This window comes from Strigops habroptila, chromosome 9 (genome assembly GCF_004027225.2).
Source record: "Strigops habroptila isolate Jane chromosome 9, bStrHab1.2.pri, whole genome shotgun sequence".
NCBI lineage: Eukaryota > Metazoa > Chordata > Aves > Psittaciformes > Psittacidae > Strigops > Strigops habroptila.
In genome coordinates this window covers 31087138-31106474 of record NC_044285.2, presented here as the reverse complement: position 1 = coordinate 31106474, position 19337 = coordinate 31087138, and positions in this window count along the sequence as shown.

Below are 19337 nucleotides of genomic sequence, written 5' to 3'. Positions count from 1 at the left end.
AGACGTTGCTTGCTCATTCTGAAATCATTAAAAATCAGCCACCAAATCAATGAGTCTCGTTAGAAATCTGTCTTTTTGCTTAATGCTAATGATTTAACCTGTTTTAGAAATCCCTAATAACCATTAGTCAATTAAATTCATGACAGTTATATGGATTGGGTAAACTTAACTACTATCTCAGAGATCTCAGAATAGACGAAGTGATTATCATGTAAGATTCTTTTAATTAAATGACACAGTTTAGATACTTTGTATCCTCTAAATCTTATATGATTAAGTCTTCAACCAACAGTAATTAGGTATTTGTAATACATGCATTGGTACACTAAAAGCTAAAAAGTGCCAGATCGATAGTTTAAAAAAACAAACAAACCAAACCAAACCAGTTTGTCCAGTTGATATGCTGTCTGACCTGCATAACACTGAAAGGCAATGATTTGCTGAATAAATTTATCTCTGTGTGACAAATGCATTATTCCAAAGCCTGGCAATCATGTTTAAATTGGTCAGTAGTGTGCAGATATAACTGGTGGAGCCAACGTGCCCTTGTTCTCTCCTGAACTTTAGAGCATCTGCCCACATTGTCTGTAGTGATCCAAATATCCAGAGCCTCTTCTCTTGACTCATATCACCAATTATTCAAGTGCTTGATAGGAGTGAACTGGACAAGCCTTTTCTCTTCCTCCTGTCTCCCTTGCCAACTCTTTAGACAGCAGTTAGTAAGTACAAATTGCTCCCTCTATTGTAAAAAGCAGAAATAGATACTAAGCAGTCAATATGTCCCATTCCATGTCCTATTCTGAGACGAGAAAAACTTTCTAGTAAAAACAGCTATATCTCAGTGATTTTCCATTTTAAGAATTCAAGTAATACCAAACCTGGGACAGAAGAGATTTTCCCTGGGATACAAGCTTGAGTTTTCTAAAAAAATTACATTTTGAATATTCAGTACTGTTCCTTATAAACTTGCTTATTCCTCATATTTTCATCATTTCATTTCCTTTTTAGGGAAAGGGAGCTAAATATTTTATTTGTATATATTCAAAGATTAAAAAGAAGCCCTTTTTAAACCATTATCCCAGTCTTTTAATTCATATTTGTAGAGACTGCAAAACAGAGGAAGAAAAATGTCAGTTCTGGCTTATTTCTGTTTACCACATAATCGTACTGAATTGTTGATGGTTCTCTGTGAAATCCAACTGAATGAAATGCCCTGAAATAGTAGTGTTTGCTTTAAATAGGTTTAATTCCGTATTTCTTGTTCACTAGTAATTTCAAAAGAAGACACTTTATTTGTGTAGTAGACTTCCTTAACTCTAAATACTCTTTCTCTTCTCTTTGAGTGCTTTTCAAACGAGACAGTATGTGCTTCCATTGCAGAACGCAGCGTACTAAGAAGCACTGATGGAAATGAATTAATTAAAAATTTCTAAATCATTTCTTTAGGTTTAACCTACAAAAAGACTTGGGTGCTGTAGTGCTCAGCACCTAAGCTGATATTTAAACATTCAGTCCCTAGCCAATTTAGGCTAAAAAGCATTTTCTGTCTTCCCTCATGAGATGTTCCTAATAACTCTCTTTTCAAGGCTTTCTTCCTTTACATTACAATTTATTTAAGTGTAATTGTACTATACTACTGTTATACTGAAATTAAAAATGCTCCTTCATTGCTGTTCCGTATGCTTTTTTGAAACCTCTATTTTCTTCCATTTTAAAGAGGAGCATGTGATATATCTCTCTATATAACACATATATCACATACATATATGTATGTGAGAACTGCAGATACAGGTGTGTATGACTTCTGAACTTGCACTAAATTGTTGCCAATGGCGAGATAATTTTTACTGTGCTCCTTGCCATCTCTCTCACTAAATATACATATATATAGGCATATTATATGCATACACAATATAGATATGTATGCGTATGTCCTATTGCTAGTTTGCAGGTTTGTAGATTCTTAGGAATGAAAAAGGCCAGTGTCTCTGGAATCGCTACTATATTTGTACAAACCTTTACAGCATATGTTACAACTGCTGTTCTTATTTCAGTGAATACCTACTGTTGTGCTGTAGCCAAAGCTTATATAGGGATTTCCGGGACAAAAGCATTTGTGCTGGATTTTAGGTGTTGATGTTCATATGTCTATATCTGAGGCAGTTATCACAGCTCTTGTCACAGGGGGTAGAGTAGAAGTGGGCACTTCCAGAGATGGTTTATCTCATCTAAATATAAATGAGTAAAGTAGTTCAGCAAAAATGTGTTTTAGACACGCCTTTTTTTTCCATTATCTATAAAGTGAGTGTATATTTAGATCAGACATAGATGGTTACGTCGCAGAAGTCGAAAGTTAGGTGATATGAATCCCACACTAAAATTTGATGTCTGCAGATTTTAGACCTAATTCTAAGAAGTGTGGCACAAATTTATAAAGAACACTTTCAAGGGGGTTGGGGTGCAGATACCTATATGACTTTTAATTTTTGCTGGGATTACCAACAGCTTTGAATTCTCAGCCTCATGCTTCCTATACAGGGAACTTAGCAGGAACTTAGCCACAAAAAAAAAAAAGAGAAAAGTACTTTTATGCCTATTAATTTCAGTATTTAACTAGAAAACAAGATTTTGAAAGTAAAACAAAGATATATACTCTGCATTAAGTAAAAGAATCTGAAAATTGACAAAGTGTTTGTGCCTGCATGGCTGCAAAACTCTGCTTTTGACCATAACCGTAAAAGAAGGTTAACCTTATAGCCCTTTGCTGCTATATAAGGTGTGGAGAACATCTTCATGTTAGTAAGCACATCAAAGGAAAAAAAATCACTGATAGGCAGGAATACCACATCATTAAGATATTTATTTCATGCTTTTAAAATTAGTTTCTTAGCTGGCTGCTATTCCAAGCTATCTATTTCTTTTTCCCTCCCTCACAAGTAACAAAGATAATGTCCTGGTTCTACTAAAATCTCTGTGAGTCTCAACCAGTGAGACTCCTATCTGACTGAAGCACTGCAAAAGCTCTAAAGGCTGCTGTCCTAATTTGAGTTCTGCTTAGCAGGAGGCTCAAGAGCAGACCTATACTGTGGGCTTTCTAGATCAGTTAGTGGCAATTATTGAGATACTTCAAGAAAACAAAACACAAGCATGCCCCTCCCAATCAGACTCTATGATTTGATCTAGAAGCTGGGCATTTTAAGGTACAGAAGTTATTCCAGATATAGTTTTGTTTCTAATGATTTGTTAACTGGCACCTAGGAAATGTTCAAAACCAGATGACAGTCTTTGATCTGTCCTATTCACTAGAAAGATGAGATACAGATTAAAGCTATCTTCAATATTTCAAAGATCTAGAGATGAACATCCTTTTGATTCTGAAAGTGAAATTAATGCCTGAGAAAACCACACCATGACCTTTAGGAGCCCCTTCCATTATTTAGCTTGTCATGTCAGGCTTAGCAGATGGTAAACTTGATTGTGGAGAAATTTCCTTCTTTAATTTACAAAAATAATGTATTAACTGCTGATGGTTAAGGCATTACTTGAGGTGTGAGGGATTGGTATGTTCATGACAGATCCATAATTATCATGGTGCTGAGGAAGTTCACTGGACATGTGTCTGACAGACATGGGATCTGGGAACTCCATTGCTGGGGAGTTATTGGAAGGCATTGGACACAATCAAGTCTTGGACTTCAGTGCTATAATAGTGATTCTGAGAAATGTTAGATATTAGTTAAGTAGAATTTCAGGTCACAGGTTATGTGAGTTTTAGACACCTCATGTGAGTGTGAGTGCTTCAGCTTTACGGTATAACAGTGCTTGTACCAATTTCCTTGTAATGTGGAGGATGAACATGTTAAAGATTGTAAGAAATATAATAACTGTGAGAATGGGAGCCATATAAATACAGGACAATTTTTATGGCAGTGATAGAATATGTGTTTGACATTGTTCAAAGCTACAAAGCTGATTTTATGAGGTCTGTATTTTTAATGTTTCAATTAAGACTATATCTTCTGTTTGCCACTCCCATATACTATAAAGTTGTTGTAAGTCTTGTTCATACATGAGTATGAAATATGGCTTGTTGATTGTTCTCTTTAAAATAATGGTTTTTATTAGAAACATGTTATTCATAGGTGTGTCTCAAAACTGCACCTAGAGCAAGTTAGCTGATTTTCCCATTTATTTATTCATAAAGTCTGAAGTGCTTAGCAAGAAATGAAAAAAAAATGTTGAAGTACAGCACATTCTTCATTTTGATGCATCTGCGGATTATGCTTGTCAAAACATTAATCAATGTTTGAAATATAGAGGCTAGTGCTCTTTAAATACAAGATCTGGAGAAGTAGTTGTAGTTAATTAGTAAAGTGTGGCTTGTTTATGGATTCTAAAAAGCATTTGAATGGCCTACGTGCTAAAGATGCTGATGAATTAATTGTTAATGTGAAATATCTTTTTTATTTCTCATGATTCAGAAGTTAAAACTGTAGTTCCAGATTCTTAAATGTATTTGGACACGTAATTTCCACTCGTCTCAGCAGGAGCTTGCTTATAACTAATTTCTAGGAATTTACCTTTCTCTTTACTGCAAGTTCCATAATGTTCCAATATAACCAAGTCTTTTGCTGAACACCAAAGACATTTCCCAGAGAATTCCTGCAATCCAATCACAATTAGAATTTGTATGTCTGAAGAGTCAACATGAGGCTGAATTGTTGTCTTATTTCATTGAAGTCAGTATGAGTTTTTGCTATGAAAGATGATGCGAAGGGAGTGTAATCCTCGGAGTGCTTACAAGGAGAAAGATGAAAAAAAAGTTAATCTAAAATGTTCTGTGAAATCAAAAATTATCACAAGGCTAGATAAAACAGGAAAGCCAGGAAGTAAAACCACTGAAACCCACACAATTCTTGTTATTTTTAGACAGAAAAAGTAAACCGAGTTCCACTGTGTAAGAAGAATGCTGATTGACATAGGAAATATCCTTCAGTGATTAAGTCACACAGTATTTACAAAGGAATTCAGCCTTGCAGTACTCTGGTTCTACAGTTATTAAAATGGGAGTTGTAGGGGAAAAAAACTCAAGCTCAGGAACATATGAAAACTACCATGTCAATGTTTTAATTTCTTTATTGTCCTTGAAAAAAATGCAGTTGCTTGAAATTCTGAGAAGTTAGAATCTTCATTATGCTGTAGTGTTTGAACTTTAACTCTTCAGTTCTTTGCTTTTGCAGGTTTTAGCTAATGATATGTGCGTTCACATGTATGCCTGAAGATTTATCATTGTAACTTTCATTAGCCTGAACAAGGGCCATGTGTATAATTTCCCATGTAATATGTTGAAATCTAATTTTCTTCTGACCTTAAAGAGATTCATGGGGCTAATTCCTGGCAATCATGCCAGAGATGAATCCCAATGTGTTGTTTGTGAACAGGTTCTGGCAATTTCTGAGATGTTCCGTATTTCCCTGAGAAGTAACCAAAATAGCCATTAATATACGAAATAGGTATGGCATCTGTTTTAAACGACTTAGATGTAAAATATACAAATCATTATAGTGTGAAAGTTATTGCTGGCCTGATACTACTGAGATTTATACACGCTTTTGTGAAAAGTATGTATAAATCAGCATGAATACAAAAAATATGTGTAAGAGTTCAGATGCTTTCCTATGAGATTTCCTTTTTCTGATCTTTGCTCACACCAGTGGTCCTTACTAGGAAACTTAATCAGGAAGCAGTAACCTGTCTGTGATTTTTAATATACCATTTTGATTTTTAAACAAACTAGGCTAGGAGTGTACTGAACTCTGGGGCTGCTCTGCCTGCACAGCAAGAAACAGCTGATAAAACTGTTCCGTGTTTTTTCTTAAGTTTCATATTCTACTGTATAAGTGTTACTGATAGAGGAGATTTGGAAGATGAGCTTTGTCCCTGTCTTTGCCTTCATTCTAGCACTATCTGTGGTGGCTCAGCTGCATGTCACTGAAGCTTGAATGTTTCCTATAGAAAGGACAGTAGAAATGACTAAGGCCAGTAGGAAGGCTTTATTGCTTGTGGCTGGTGGGCAGCAGATGGTGCTGTGGGGTAGCTCTCTCCATTTGCTCAGTCACAGGAAGGGGTCTTTCACCAGGTATATAAGAATGACCTAGGGAGGATGCAGATGATATTATGTCAATAAAATTTCCTGCTGGATTCATTGCCTCTGGGAACAGAAGGTGGAATTTCTGGGTGAGAAGAAAGGAAACCGAAGCAGGAGGTCCTAGGAATTATGGCCAAATCTTACTACAAGTCTTCTCTGGGACTTATTTTCCCCTTTCCATGAAGATGAAAAGCCTTAGTAAAAAGACTGTGAAATTTGGATCAGAGCTCTGTGATTAGAGCTTTTAAGATATAGATGCACAAATGTTTATTTCCATCTCGTGAAAATGTATACCAGTAGCATGAAGACATACACACTTATTTTAAAATGTATACGTTGGTGTTATATTTTTATCCTTTCTCTGTGATTTAATATTAGATTCAGGGCTCCTTTTTTAGTTCTATCTTTACAAAAATAAAACAGTCTAAGATTTAGCCTCAAGATACCTAGCACAATATTGTTCCCTCTGTGTTTGTAATTATCACAGGAAATATATTCTAAAAGCACTAAGTCTCTCTGAAGTCCTTGAAAAATTTGAGCAATGCAACTTGTGCCTCAAGAAGCAGAGGTAATGAGTGGAACCAGGCAACTAGAACACGCAAAGGATGTCCTTCTTGTTCTGTATTATTTTTTAAATAATTCTGGGTGTCCAGGCTGTAGGCTATATGTGAGCTTATTTTATTACCAGATCTACACTTTCTTGGCATAACTCTTCTAGTTGCTGTTTGGGATTCAGCTTCAAAACCAATATTGTTGCTTTGAAAAAGCTTTTTAGGTATATATCTCACCCCTGGGATAATTCTTGGGAAAGTTTGTAAAAAAAATTATGATCAAGGCATACCTGAACTCATGAATACTGATTCTCCTCTGGTAAGCAGCTCTGGGAAGCCCTGAAAGTGTGCCACTGCTTAACAGAGAACTGATGTATTTTTGGGAGAGAACTCATGTCCATTTAGGTTTCCCTAAAAAGCCCTGTAAGAGTTAGTGTAGATGATTGAAGAATAAATGTGTTCAGAGAGCTGTTAACACTAGTTGGCAACATGTATTTAATAAGTTTGCATGTCACGTATAACTTTGATGACTCTGATGATTAGTAACTAAGTGAAAAGGCATTCCTGCAGGATGCTGTTAAGTGCAAGACAGACAGACTCTGTTAGGGATATTTATTTCATGGCTGCTCTTCAGAAGAGGCACAGGCTCACTGCATAAGTGAGTTAGCACATGTTCCCCAGTCAGTAATGAATTTCTTGTTCAGTACTAATGCGAAAATGGGGGCTTTGCAGTTTCATCAAGCAGAATGTGCAGAAAAGTAGAACGTGTTCTAAAAACACATCTTACATCAACCTCAACCTTTGAAATACAATTTAACTATGTGGATGTGATCAAATCATGCTCTGGAAAGAGATTTTGGACAATTTTGAGTGTTAAAAAAGTAAAGGGAACTGCTCCTAGGAAGTAGTAATAAAAAACTGCCATAGCAACTTGATCATGTTTATCTACATTGAATATTACTTTAAAATCTTCCATCTTGCTGATAACCCCAGTTTTCAGCATGGAATGCTAAATACTAAATAAATAACACAATACCGTTAACTTTCATGGCACTTCAGAAATGTTGAAATCAATCCAAAGCCTACTGAAATGAGTTGGGTTTTTTTTAACATGAACTTTTTAATCAGGTGAAGTTTTTCTCTTTCTAGTGGACTTCAGATCAACCTTCATTATTAAAGCAGAATGGGACTCAGCCACGGTCCTGGAGTACTTTTAGTATAAAAGCAAAACAAAAAAACCCTCAGATAATTGGTGCCTAGATAAAGACACCTTCTGCACATGGTAGTCCTATGTTTGTCCTGTTATATGGCTAGCAAGTGCAGCTGGGTGTAGAGTTCTGAAGAGCTCATTTTAGGAGAATTTTAAAGAATTTTTTCAGAAACTGAGTGGGACCATGTAATATACTGAGGAGCTGAAGTTCAGGAGGGAGATAGAAAAACAAGGTAAATGAAAGAATGAGTGCAGAGCAAGCAAACTAGAAGAATGCTATATGGGAATGCAATGAAAATACTATAGATCTTTGGGGATTTTGAATTTGGTAACAAACAAAAAATAATTGAGAATATCTGTAAGAAGGGCAAAGGAAAGGACTGGTATTTTCTTTCAGATGTTTCATATTACAGGGATGTAAGTGCCTGCCCTGCATCTACAGTTTCTAACATCTGAAACCCCTGAAGGTCTGATCACACTAGAATGCTATTACTGCAGCTGATAGACTGAAGATTTTTGATGTATATTCCTATAGTTGATACACAGTATATTCTTCAGCCCCTAAAGAGGTGTCCTGAGTAGAGGTCTGCTCTGTGAAAGTGCTTCAAAATTCATAAATATTTAGAAACACTTGTAGTTGATACATTTTAAGCTTCAGCTTGGAGAAACAAATTTAGCCTGACAACGCAATGTATAAAAGGAATTCTTTAACTATTTCATTAATAGATATAATAGTTGGGTTTTATTTTTTAATAACTTGGGTGGTCTCTATTTTTCATTCTGTCCTATGAAAGCTTCTGTTCTCACATCTGGTTTTCTTTACTGTGAGTTGCATTTATAAACCCTTGATTCCATATGGCATTTGCACCTACACTTGTAAGCATGAGGTAGGGAAAAGACGATTATACACTTTAGTGCTGTGCCAGTCTAGGACACCAACAATGCTTTCTATCATAGGTTTCTTGCATTGAGTTTGCTGGAATGTGTTCTGTGACTTCTGGAAGGAAGTGATTTATATTTCTTCTACAGCCTTATTCTCTTTGTACATGACATCTTGTTCTGAATACTTATGACTGGAATACTCTTTGCCAAAGAGAAAATTTACTACCAGGGAAAACCATTTGTGAGTGGGTTTGGATTTTATTTCTGTGTTCAGGAAAAGGGACGGCAAATATGCTATTTGCAGCTGCAAATGTTTGTTACGTAAAGCTCATTGGCAGAAAATTAAACAAATTACAATCCCCCCCCTTTTTTTAAACAAAAGATCAATTTGCACTAAACCCAATTATGCAGACAACTACAGTAGGTGTAGTAGGTAAAAATATAGAAAGCAATCCAAGAGAAAGTGTACAATACCATACAATTTGTTCAAGTAAATAACTTAAATTACCTTAAGCAGTAATTATACAGCTACCAGTTTAGGGCAGTGAATGGGTGACAGAACTATTGGAGGGCACATTTGCAATTCTACATGCTGTCATTCAGTAAGAAAATCATCTTGATTTATTCCCACTTGATGTTGCTGATCCTTTTGAAGATCAATTTTGGTTGGCTTAATTTTTGCCAGAATAATAACTTTGAGGTAAAGGAAGACTGTGAAAATACATTGCATGGAATATCCTATTATGATGATACACTAAGGGGAAGCAACTTGAACTACCTGTTGTAGGTGTCTGCAGCCATCAGAAACAAGGCTTGTCTAGGTGTTCCATGTCACACTACTGAAACCTTTCGTTCATTGGCATTAAGACCACATAATTAGATCTCTGCTCATTTCTACTTCTGCAGGTTCCTGGAGGAAAAAAAGTGTTTGCTAGAATAGGATATCACTGCATATATACAAGAAGGCAGTTTCATTAACTTGCCTGTTTTCATACAGAAACATCTGCCCATTTTAGAAACGATGGTGCTCTGACTGTGTTGTCTTGCACCTTTCCATGTCCGCATCAATAGGGAAACCAACCATTATGTTTCCCTACACAGATGTAATTTCCTCTGAACGTGTTGCAGCCACTACCTTGACTAAGACAGAGGGAGAAAATATATTTCAATAAAAAGCAGAATTACATTGCTTACGTAATGAAGCTGCTGTACAGGTAACTGGTGCTCTCTAGAGCCTGATATCTTGCCTTTGCAATATGTTAGTAATATTCAGAAGTGGATATAAATTTTAGCTATGAAGGACTAAAATTCACATAGCATGATTACTAGTTGAAAATATATTCTGTTTTCTATGTAGTGAAGAAAAAAACTTATTAACCAGCATAGATTTTTTCTTTTAATATATTGCTGTATACTGATACACACACGCATTTTCATTACCTAGCTTTTTTAAAAAGAAGATTTTAAATTACTGTCTTCTAGAGTAGAAACTGAAATCAAGTTTTTTGGAAATCGTACATTCTAGCTATCAGCTAGATGGCTGTAAATCATAGTGAACTGTGCTCTGCACATAGATTCCACCATGAATAGGTCCATGAACTCTTGTTTAGATTTTGATAAAGTTTCTGCCACCACATTCCATTTGGAAAAATGTGAAAACTAGAAGAATGAAACACATAAAACTGGTCAAAATCCTTCTGTTTATACCTTTTATCCAAACAGACAAATTCGACTTTTCTACCTTAGTACTTGACAAACTCACTTAGAATAGTTAGGCTTGGAAAGGACCTTAAGATCATATAGCTCCAACCCCCCCTGCCGTGGGCAGGGACACCTCACACTAAACTGTGTTGCCCAAGGCTCTCTCCAACCTGGCCTTGACCACCACAAGGGATGGAGCATTCACAACTTCCTTAGGCAACCCACTCCAGTGCCTCACCACCCTCACTGTAAAGAACTTCTTCCTTATATCTGATCTAAACTTCCCCTGTTTAAATTTGAAGCCATTACCCCTTGTCCTACCGCTACAGTCCCTAATGAAGAGTCCCTCCCCAACATCCACAGCTGGTTCTGTGCAAAGTACTGGCACCTCTGTCCTAGCCTGGCAACAGTGCATCAGTCTGTATTACCAGTCCTTACAGCTATGTCGGAAAAATATTCCCATTTTTCACATTTAGAGATAGAGCTGAATTTGAGTTTTGTAGCCAAAGATACTGCAGAAGTGGCAGGAGGCCTAACTCTTCTAAGTGAGGTAGTTATGAACCTGTGCCTATGCAGGTCTTCTTGTTTTACAGACAGTTTGTAGGTTCTCATTTCTCTAAATGAGAAAATACACAGTTTGTTCTTGTCTGAGAGCTTGTTTTGATCCCAGAGAGTGTCAGAATAGAGAACTTCATGGCTCAGTGTCCTGTCTCTGGCAGAAGATTTCAGGAGATGCCTTGGGAAGAGTGTTAGAACAGGGCTATCATATGTCCTAATACTTTCTCATACCCAGCTATTTTGTGCTAAGTCTTCCTGAGCTTGGTGTGGTTTCTGCTGATTCATGATCAGTCAACCACCTACAAAGAAGAGGAACAGCTGCTGTTTGTTTTGAACTTCAGTGTTTGCTGCCTTTTCTTATACCCCACAGCTCTGGGGGAAGGAGTTGAATGATCAGTCCCACTTCCCCTTCTCCATGCTCATCATGGATATGAGTGACCTCTGTCATATCCCTTCCACTCATTTCTTTGCAGGTCAAAGAGTTTGTCATTCTGTAGGTGCAGTTACATCACAAAGGCTGTGGTGCATATATGGTGGATAAGCACAACACATTTACAATTGTTAATAAAATCAAACTATATCCATCTTAAAAAATGGCAATATGTGTTGGAATGACAGTTACTTGTCTTCAAGAATGAAACGCGCTAGTGCTAGAAGTGAAATTTCTCAACTTCAAATAAGCATTAAAATTACAGACCTGGCAGCTTAATGGTACTCCTATAATTCTTCTAAATGTGGGCATTTTTCCCAAATACACAGTCATGTTAAGCTGTGTCAGTTAGGAAAGCTGTTGGAATTGCTTATATCTATAGGGAAAAAAAGAATGAAATATAAAGCAGTCTGTGCTTGCTTAAATTGTCACTAGGATCTTCTGCATGCCTTCTTTAATACAGAGTGGAGGAAAATCATGTCTACTCTGTTGCTGCTACATTGAAATAACTTGATCTTACAGTTGGTCATGTTTGATGGCTTTTCTCAAATCTCTGCTCCCAGACTCTTGTTATTACGAAACAATCTCAATTTTCATTAAAACAAAACCAAAATCCTACAGCCTTCTTGATGGTAGAGAGAAGCTGTAAGCTTGTACAGTGTTCTTCAAAAGGCTTAAAAAGAAAAGACTAATGGAAAGTCCAATTAAAGAAAATATCATTATTTTGTTAGTGCTGGCCTAACAAATTTTTGAAAAATTGGCATTTTTTCAGAAGCTAGAAATCCTATATAAACCTAAGATAGTGCTGTGAATACTGGCATATAAGGATCTTGCAATTTCACAGCTGGAAACTTGAGTAGACTCTAAATGAAACTCTAAATGAAACACTTTACAATTAAATCATCCTTCAAACATCCTTCTTCTGCTTGCTGCCGTTTAGATCTACACTGTGAAGCAAAATTCTGCAATACTCTTGAAAAAGAAATAAAGATGGGGGAGGAGAGAAAAATTAAGATTCAGTTATGAAAAGAATTTCAGCTAAGTAAATGGGGAGCCTCTTTCTCTTTCCTAATCTTAGTAAAAATGCTATTTAATAGGATACCAACAACATCCAATTAACATTGACTTATGCAAGATGCTACAAACATATTTATACTAGGTCACACTTGTTCAAAATATTAGAGGTGTAATTACCAGCTGGGTGCTACAAAACTAAGAGGAACAATACATTTATCTCGAAAACATTCAGAAAAGCATCAAGAAAATGTTCCCATCTGCTGTATGGTCAGACTAATTTACTTTACATCAGCCTTCCTATTAAAACAATCACTTAGATAAGAAAAGGACACATTCATGTCTGTCACTGGCTTTAATTTGCAGCACATATATTCTGTAGTTTTTGAGAAACGGTAAATGAGTTACAAATAAACGCTGCCCTGCTCTTCTGGGGATTTGCACTTGAACTATTTAGTTGCTTCATGAATTTTTAGTGAGGTTGATTTATACAGCAGCAGTAATTGAACAGGAAATGACGGTACCCAGCAACTTAGAAATTTCAGACATTTAATGTGCAGCTGATTTGATAAGAAAACTGGATGAGAATTCCAAGCTCAAGGAATAATGTAATTTATTAAAGTATAGAATAGGTACTGGTTCTGTGAATCATTTAATCCATTTACTCTATATTGGAAAGACTGATGTAGCCCTACTAACTTAAATGCAGTGGCATTTATAGTTTTACATAAATAAGGTGAAGAACAATTCTTGCATATGTTGCAGCAGTAAAAAAAATACATTTTTAGACTTTTCCATGAGATCATTTATGGCAATCATTCAAATTCCAGAAACATTTAAAGCTTTGCAGAGCTGTACTGGAGACAAATTAAAGATATTTTTAATTTATGTCCATATCGACTACATAAAGAAAGTTTACCCCTGTCTCTGTGACTAATACACTGCTGTATTGTGTCTTAGACAAATAACTTTGATATTGACCAACTTAATGCATGTTACTTCCTCTGCAATTAATTATTATGGCAAGTTTTACTCTAATTAAAATCAAAAACCGAAGAAAAGAAGTAATAGCAAAAAAAGACAGCTGTTACATATACAGTATACTGTTTACTGACCCAGGATGATGGGAAGGAGCGGGGGATTGCGTTCATCATCATGCATTTGGTTACAGAATGAGAAGGATCAAGTTTGCTGTGTTACGATGTGGCCTGTTCATATATTTGATTTTTCCTATGGGCAGCCTGATCAATATGTTGTCAACAGTAGCTTATTCTTGCTGTTAATGTTTCCAGAAATTCAGGACTTATTCATACACACAAGTTCTGCTGTGTAATAAGCATAACTACTATGCTTATTGTTATCCTCCTTGCCACAGGATGCAGCAATTTCTGAATACATGGACTTCCATAGTTCACAAAATAAACTCCTCTAAAAGACAAACTGTGTTCTGATATGTCCTTATCAACATATGCACTATACAAGCAAATTAAATAGTGGCCTCTCTTATCTATTGCATAATAAACCCTCTCCCTCTTTCTTCTGAAATTCTTGCCCATTACTTGGTCATCTGCTCAATTAATAATTTATAAGGCAGGAGGGTATAACCTTTTTCTCCTGGTCTCTGTATCTCCAGGGTATTTGATCTATTCACAGAAAGTCACCTCACTTCCTGAATTCCTGTTCTTGGAAATCAATGGTCAAGTGAAAACCACACTCTTGCTGCATCCTGAAGCACATCTCCTCTTTGCTCCTTTTCTCTGTATTTTTCTAATGTTACTCTTTTCTGTTTTGTATTCAAGGGACTTTGAACCCCAACAGAAAGAAAAGAACCCCATATGCCTTGTTAAGTATGGGTCATATTCTTATGTGAAAATATTAGGAAACAAGCTATCAATTCCATTGCAATATGTAGGTATATGGGTATTAACCTATGTGGGGACCTGTATGGCTTTCGAGTAGGAACTTAAAGCCAGAGACTCAAATCCCATTCAACAGTACTTTATCAACATGTGTCCTGGGTTCAGCTATAGCAGTCATTTTTTCTCCTTCTTAGTAGTTGGTACAGTGCTGTGTCTGGGAACACTTTCACTTTCAGTCTGGGAACAATGCTGGTAGCACCGATGTTTTTAGTTGTTGCTAAATAATGTTTACTCCAATCAAGGACTTTCTCAGTCCCATGCTCTGCCAGGGAGGAGGGGAAGCCGGGAGGAAGCAGAGACAGGACACCTCACCCAAACTAGCCAAAGGGGTGTTCCATACCACAGCACATCATGCTCAGTATAGAAAATGGGGGGAGTTACCCAGAAGGCCCAGATCGCTGCTCGGGTCGGGCTGGGTATCAGTTGGTGGGTGGTGACCAATTGTATTCTCTCCCCTTGTTATTTCCCTTATCATTATTATTATTGGTGGTAGCAGTAGTGGTTTTGTATTATACCTTAGTTACTGGACTGTTCTTATCTCAACCCGTGGGATTTACATTCTTTCGATTCTCCTCCCCATCCATCCAGGAGCGGAGGGAGGAAGAAGTGGGGGAGTGAGCAAGAGGCTGCATGGTTCTGAGTTACCGGCTGTGCTTAAACAATGACAACATGGAAAAAAAAGTAATCTCTCCCTAAGCAAGAGATTTGATATTTGGGGCAGAATGCAAAAAAAGATGAAAAAATGAATGAACAATGTCAAAGTTTCCTAGAACTTTTTCAACAGAGTCCAGTTTCTCAAACACCAAACCTCTTTGTAGGAATTGCCTTGACACAAGGATGGAATTCTAATTATGAGAAGTTCCTCAAATAAGCTTTGACTATATGAACAGCTTGGCCCCTACACTGGCCAAAACTGGAAACCTGAAAAATCAGAAGCATCATCATAGGTGACAGGTTTTAAACTGGTGGGGAGAAGGGGGGAGTGTCAATTAGAAGGTCATTTAGTGAGCTGACAGGTCTGTGGGTGTTTTGCAGTTAAGAAGACTCCGTTATTGGGTGTACATTATGAAAGGTGGGCTGTTAGGGAAGGACTAGGAAAACCACATCTGCAGAAACATGTTGAATGTTTATAAGTGAAGGAACACCCACATGAAATTTTTGAAGGCTAAAGGGAAGGTCTAAATGTCACAGCTGGCAGATTTGTAAATCGCATCTTAGAAAAGGAATTTCCTGCTCTTTGCCTTACTATCCTTTTCTTCAGTGATCAGTAGTGGCACTGGAATGCCATCAGACATCTTAGTGTTCCTCTCTTGAAAAGTCCTAGTAGAAAGCTGCAAATTATAGCACTCAAATTTACAAACTCATAGGCTAACGGACAATGTCTTGTAACTTGTTTGTGCTGATAGAGCAAGAAATAAAAAGAAAAAATTTTATAAGCCACCTGCTTTTTTATTAAATTATTCTTCATATTCTGCAGAGTTGCCTGCACTCGAGCATGCTTATTTCAGTCTGACAAATCACAAGCACCCTATTTATCTTAATTTCTGTTAATAGTAGGCACAGATGTCTGAGGCAGAAAGTAAAATATGAATTTGTAAGTATTTTTGGTCTCCAGTAATCATAACTGTGAAGCACCTTGTCCAGCAGAACAGACAGAATAGGAAAGAAAAATTCTGAATATTCACTGTCTTTATTTCTTTTCCTCCAGCTGTGATATCTGTCACCCAGCTGCTATGCACAGAGCTTCTTTCTTTGTCAGTAATATGTGGCTTATGTCTACAATTTCGAAGGACAAGTGTGAATAAAAAGTGACATTGTTATTTGAAGTAGCATAGTTTGAAATACATATTATACTTTCCATAGCGCTGAGGGAAGGTTTTGTTCACAGAGCCCCCAAATACCTGTTTGTAAGTAATCTCAATTTGTTCTTTGTCTGTCTGGAGTGCAAAATGGGAGATGAGGCTTATCAACCCTCAGTAAAGCTTTGCCTTGGTTGTTCAGCATCACCGATTTCAAGCATAAATGAACAGTACTTCACGAACATACAGTGAAATGGGGAAAAGCCAAAATAGCTAGCTTTTACTCTCATATTTTTATTAAATAGAAACCTCTCTTATTTGCTACTGGACATGGGACAGTTCTTAACTTTAGTGGATCTTTCTTGTCAAACGCTGGTGGGTGTGCGTGTGTACAGAAGTAAACCCAGGAACGAAAAGCATCGCAGACCTAAAAGATAATAGATATGAAGGGAATGAAGAGCGGGAAACCTATGTTGGATGAGGATTTTTTGTTCATATCTACATATAGAAAATTATCTCATATTTCATGTCAGTTATGGTTGTTGCGTGAAAAGGTAAAATAATTTGGCAGAAAATAAACCCCCTTGCTTCCAGCTGGTCCTCATATATTAGAGGGGCTGGGTGCAGCTAGGCTTAGGTTCTGAGTGATGCCCAATTTGCCACTATCAGTCCGGTCGCATTCAATATATTGAATAATCACGATTCCGGATGCACCTTCAGTCTAATCGTGCTCACGAACTAGCACGGCCACACTGAGGGAGCTGGTCGCGTTCAATGAGAGATTTATGGTTAGCTACTCAAACAGTGCAGTTTATTAAAGCAACAGATATAGGTTCTTGTGCATTGCTGGTGATAAATACACTGTCTGCAAAAGCACGTGCAAATAATATACAACTGCGCGACAAAGTTATGAATAATACAGCCTGGCTTTAAAGTATAAAAGTAAAAAGTAAGTCTATATAGAGATTCCTAATTTTCCTGGGGAAGCACTGGATACGGTGCAAGTCTTACCCAAAGGCATCCCTGTGGGGGGGGAAGAAAGGTCCAGCCCGTTGACCAGTCCCAGGAGTCAAGAGTAGTCAGCTGATGGGGTCTTCTTCGGCTCGTCCATGATGATGTCTTCCCTAATGTCCCCCACTTTTTGGGTCATTTTTATACTATTTTTCACTTTCAAGGTGGAGCTTGAGTGACTCTAGTCATACATACCTTTATTGTTATTGGTGTAAATTTTCCTCGCTTCGCTTTTAAAGGTATATGCCACAAAAAATTCAAAGAGTATGCTCAAAGAGGGGTGGTCTCACTTTGGAAGCGGGTAGCATTGGAGGTGGAGGTGTGTTTTCGTATTAAAATGCATTATAATGAAGCAAAGTTCACACAAATGACAGTATTTTGTCAAAAGATGACAGACTGTTGGCTCAGGGCAGCAAGTATGCAGCTTATCAGTTTTAAGTACCACCTAGTTCCCATATCGGCTGGTGTTGGGACAGAGTTTGGCAGCAGAATCTCCACTCTGCTCCATCCTCCGTCAAGCAATATTGCCACGGGAACCGCTGTGGAGTGAATTCGTGGCATACCACGTGCAGCTGCATCTTACCCTGAAAGTCCGTTTTTCCTTTATGTGTGAGCAATGCTACATTTTTAAATATAAGTTTAATTTCTAAATCATATTCAGTAATTATCCCACAATGGTACTTATCTTGAAGCCATCTCCTATTTTCTTTTGGAAGAGTGTATCAAAATAAGAAAGAATCATAGAAGAAGGCAAGGGCAGAAGGTCTACCAAATTAATGTGGCAAAGTAGCACAGGTAAAATAAACTAGCTAGGGCTGAAATTAATACATGATGTTTCTTTAGTCTTGTGAAGGCCATCACTGATTGTAAGTCCCTATTATACCCTAAAATTAAATATCTCTCTATTTGACTCACCTCTTTTTGCCTTGCATCATGTTAGAGGTTTCAGTCATCGGCAGCTTGTTTTCTTATATGAAAATAAACTGGAAGTTACGACTTTTTCATTTAAGTTTCATATTTAATTTGGTGGCTTGTTGTGAGCTGGCAACAATCAATGTGATAATTTCCTAGTATCTTGATCATATTTGGGGACCTTCTTAATAGCAAAATACCTGCAAAACTCCCTGAGGCTGTCTCAAAATGGGTGGTTTAGGGTCACTCAAAGAGTAACATTCAAAGATATAGTCAAGAAACCACTGATTATCCCTATTCTTTTTTCCCACCTTAGCCAGGCAACAGGAATCCCTGGTATGATCAGTGCCTCCCTCCATAGCCATGCAAGAGTTCCTGGTACAGTCAAGAGATGCTTCACCACCCAGGTCTTTACACAAAGGCCAGGGCCTGGTGGGAATTCCTGAGATTGTGGAGCAACCCAAAGGATGGGGGTGGGGAGATGCAGCACCACAGAGACATGAAGAAGAACAATATTTTTTTTAAAACATTTAATACAGCTCCTAGATGTTTACCCTGTTCTCAACTGAACAATACTTCCCTTTTTATTCTAAAAATGACCTTCAGGGTAGTTTGTGCAAAACTGCATATGATTTGTAAACAGCAATCCACCACTGTTTGTGGCTTAACCAACCTGCACTATTCTACCCGTATGTTCTTTGACATGGCCAGTGTTCGAGCACCTCTAGCTATGGCAATTCATGCTGGCATTTATATTTTCAGTTGTAATTGTTTTATTACATATCTTTAAAGAGTTTCAGATGAGACCTGGAACTCAAATAAAAAGAAATAGACTCTTCAATCTATATTTTCATATAAATTTACAAATTAATGTACAGAAAATGAAACATTCACATTAAAGCAGGTCAACCAACAGCCTGTATCAATTAAAAAACTAAAATGAAAGAATAATTTGCCATTTGTCAAACTCACTAAATGTGGGTTTTTTCCCACCTGCTTTTGTTGCTTTGGCAACATATGCTGACTGTAAGATGCAAGTCTGCCTTTTTATTTTTCTTTCTAACTGAAAGTTGGTAAGATTCTCTACATAAATAATTCTAACAAAGGTGATTCACAAACATTTTGTTTTCACTTACTAACTCTCAGCCTAAGAGCATAAAGGTATATTCCATTGAAAGCTAGTGGAAAAACAAACCTTGCAA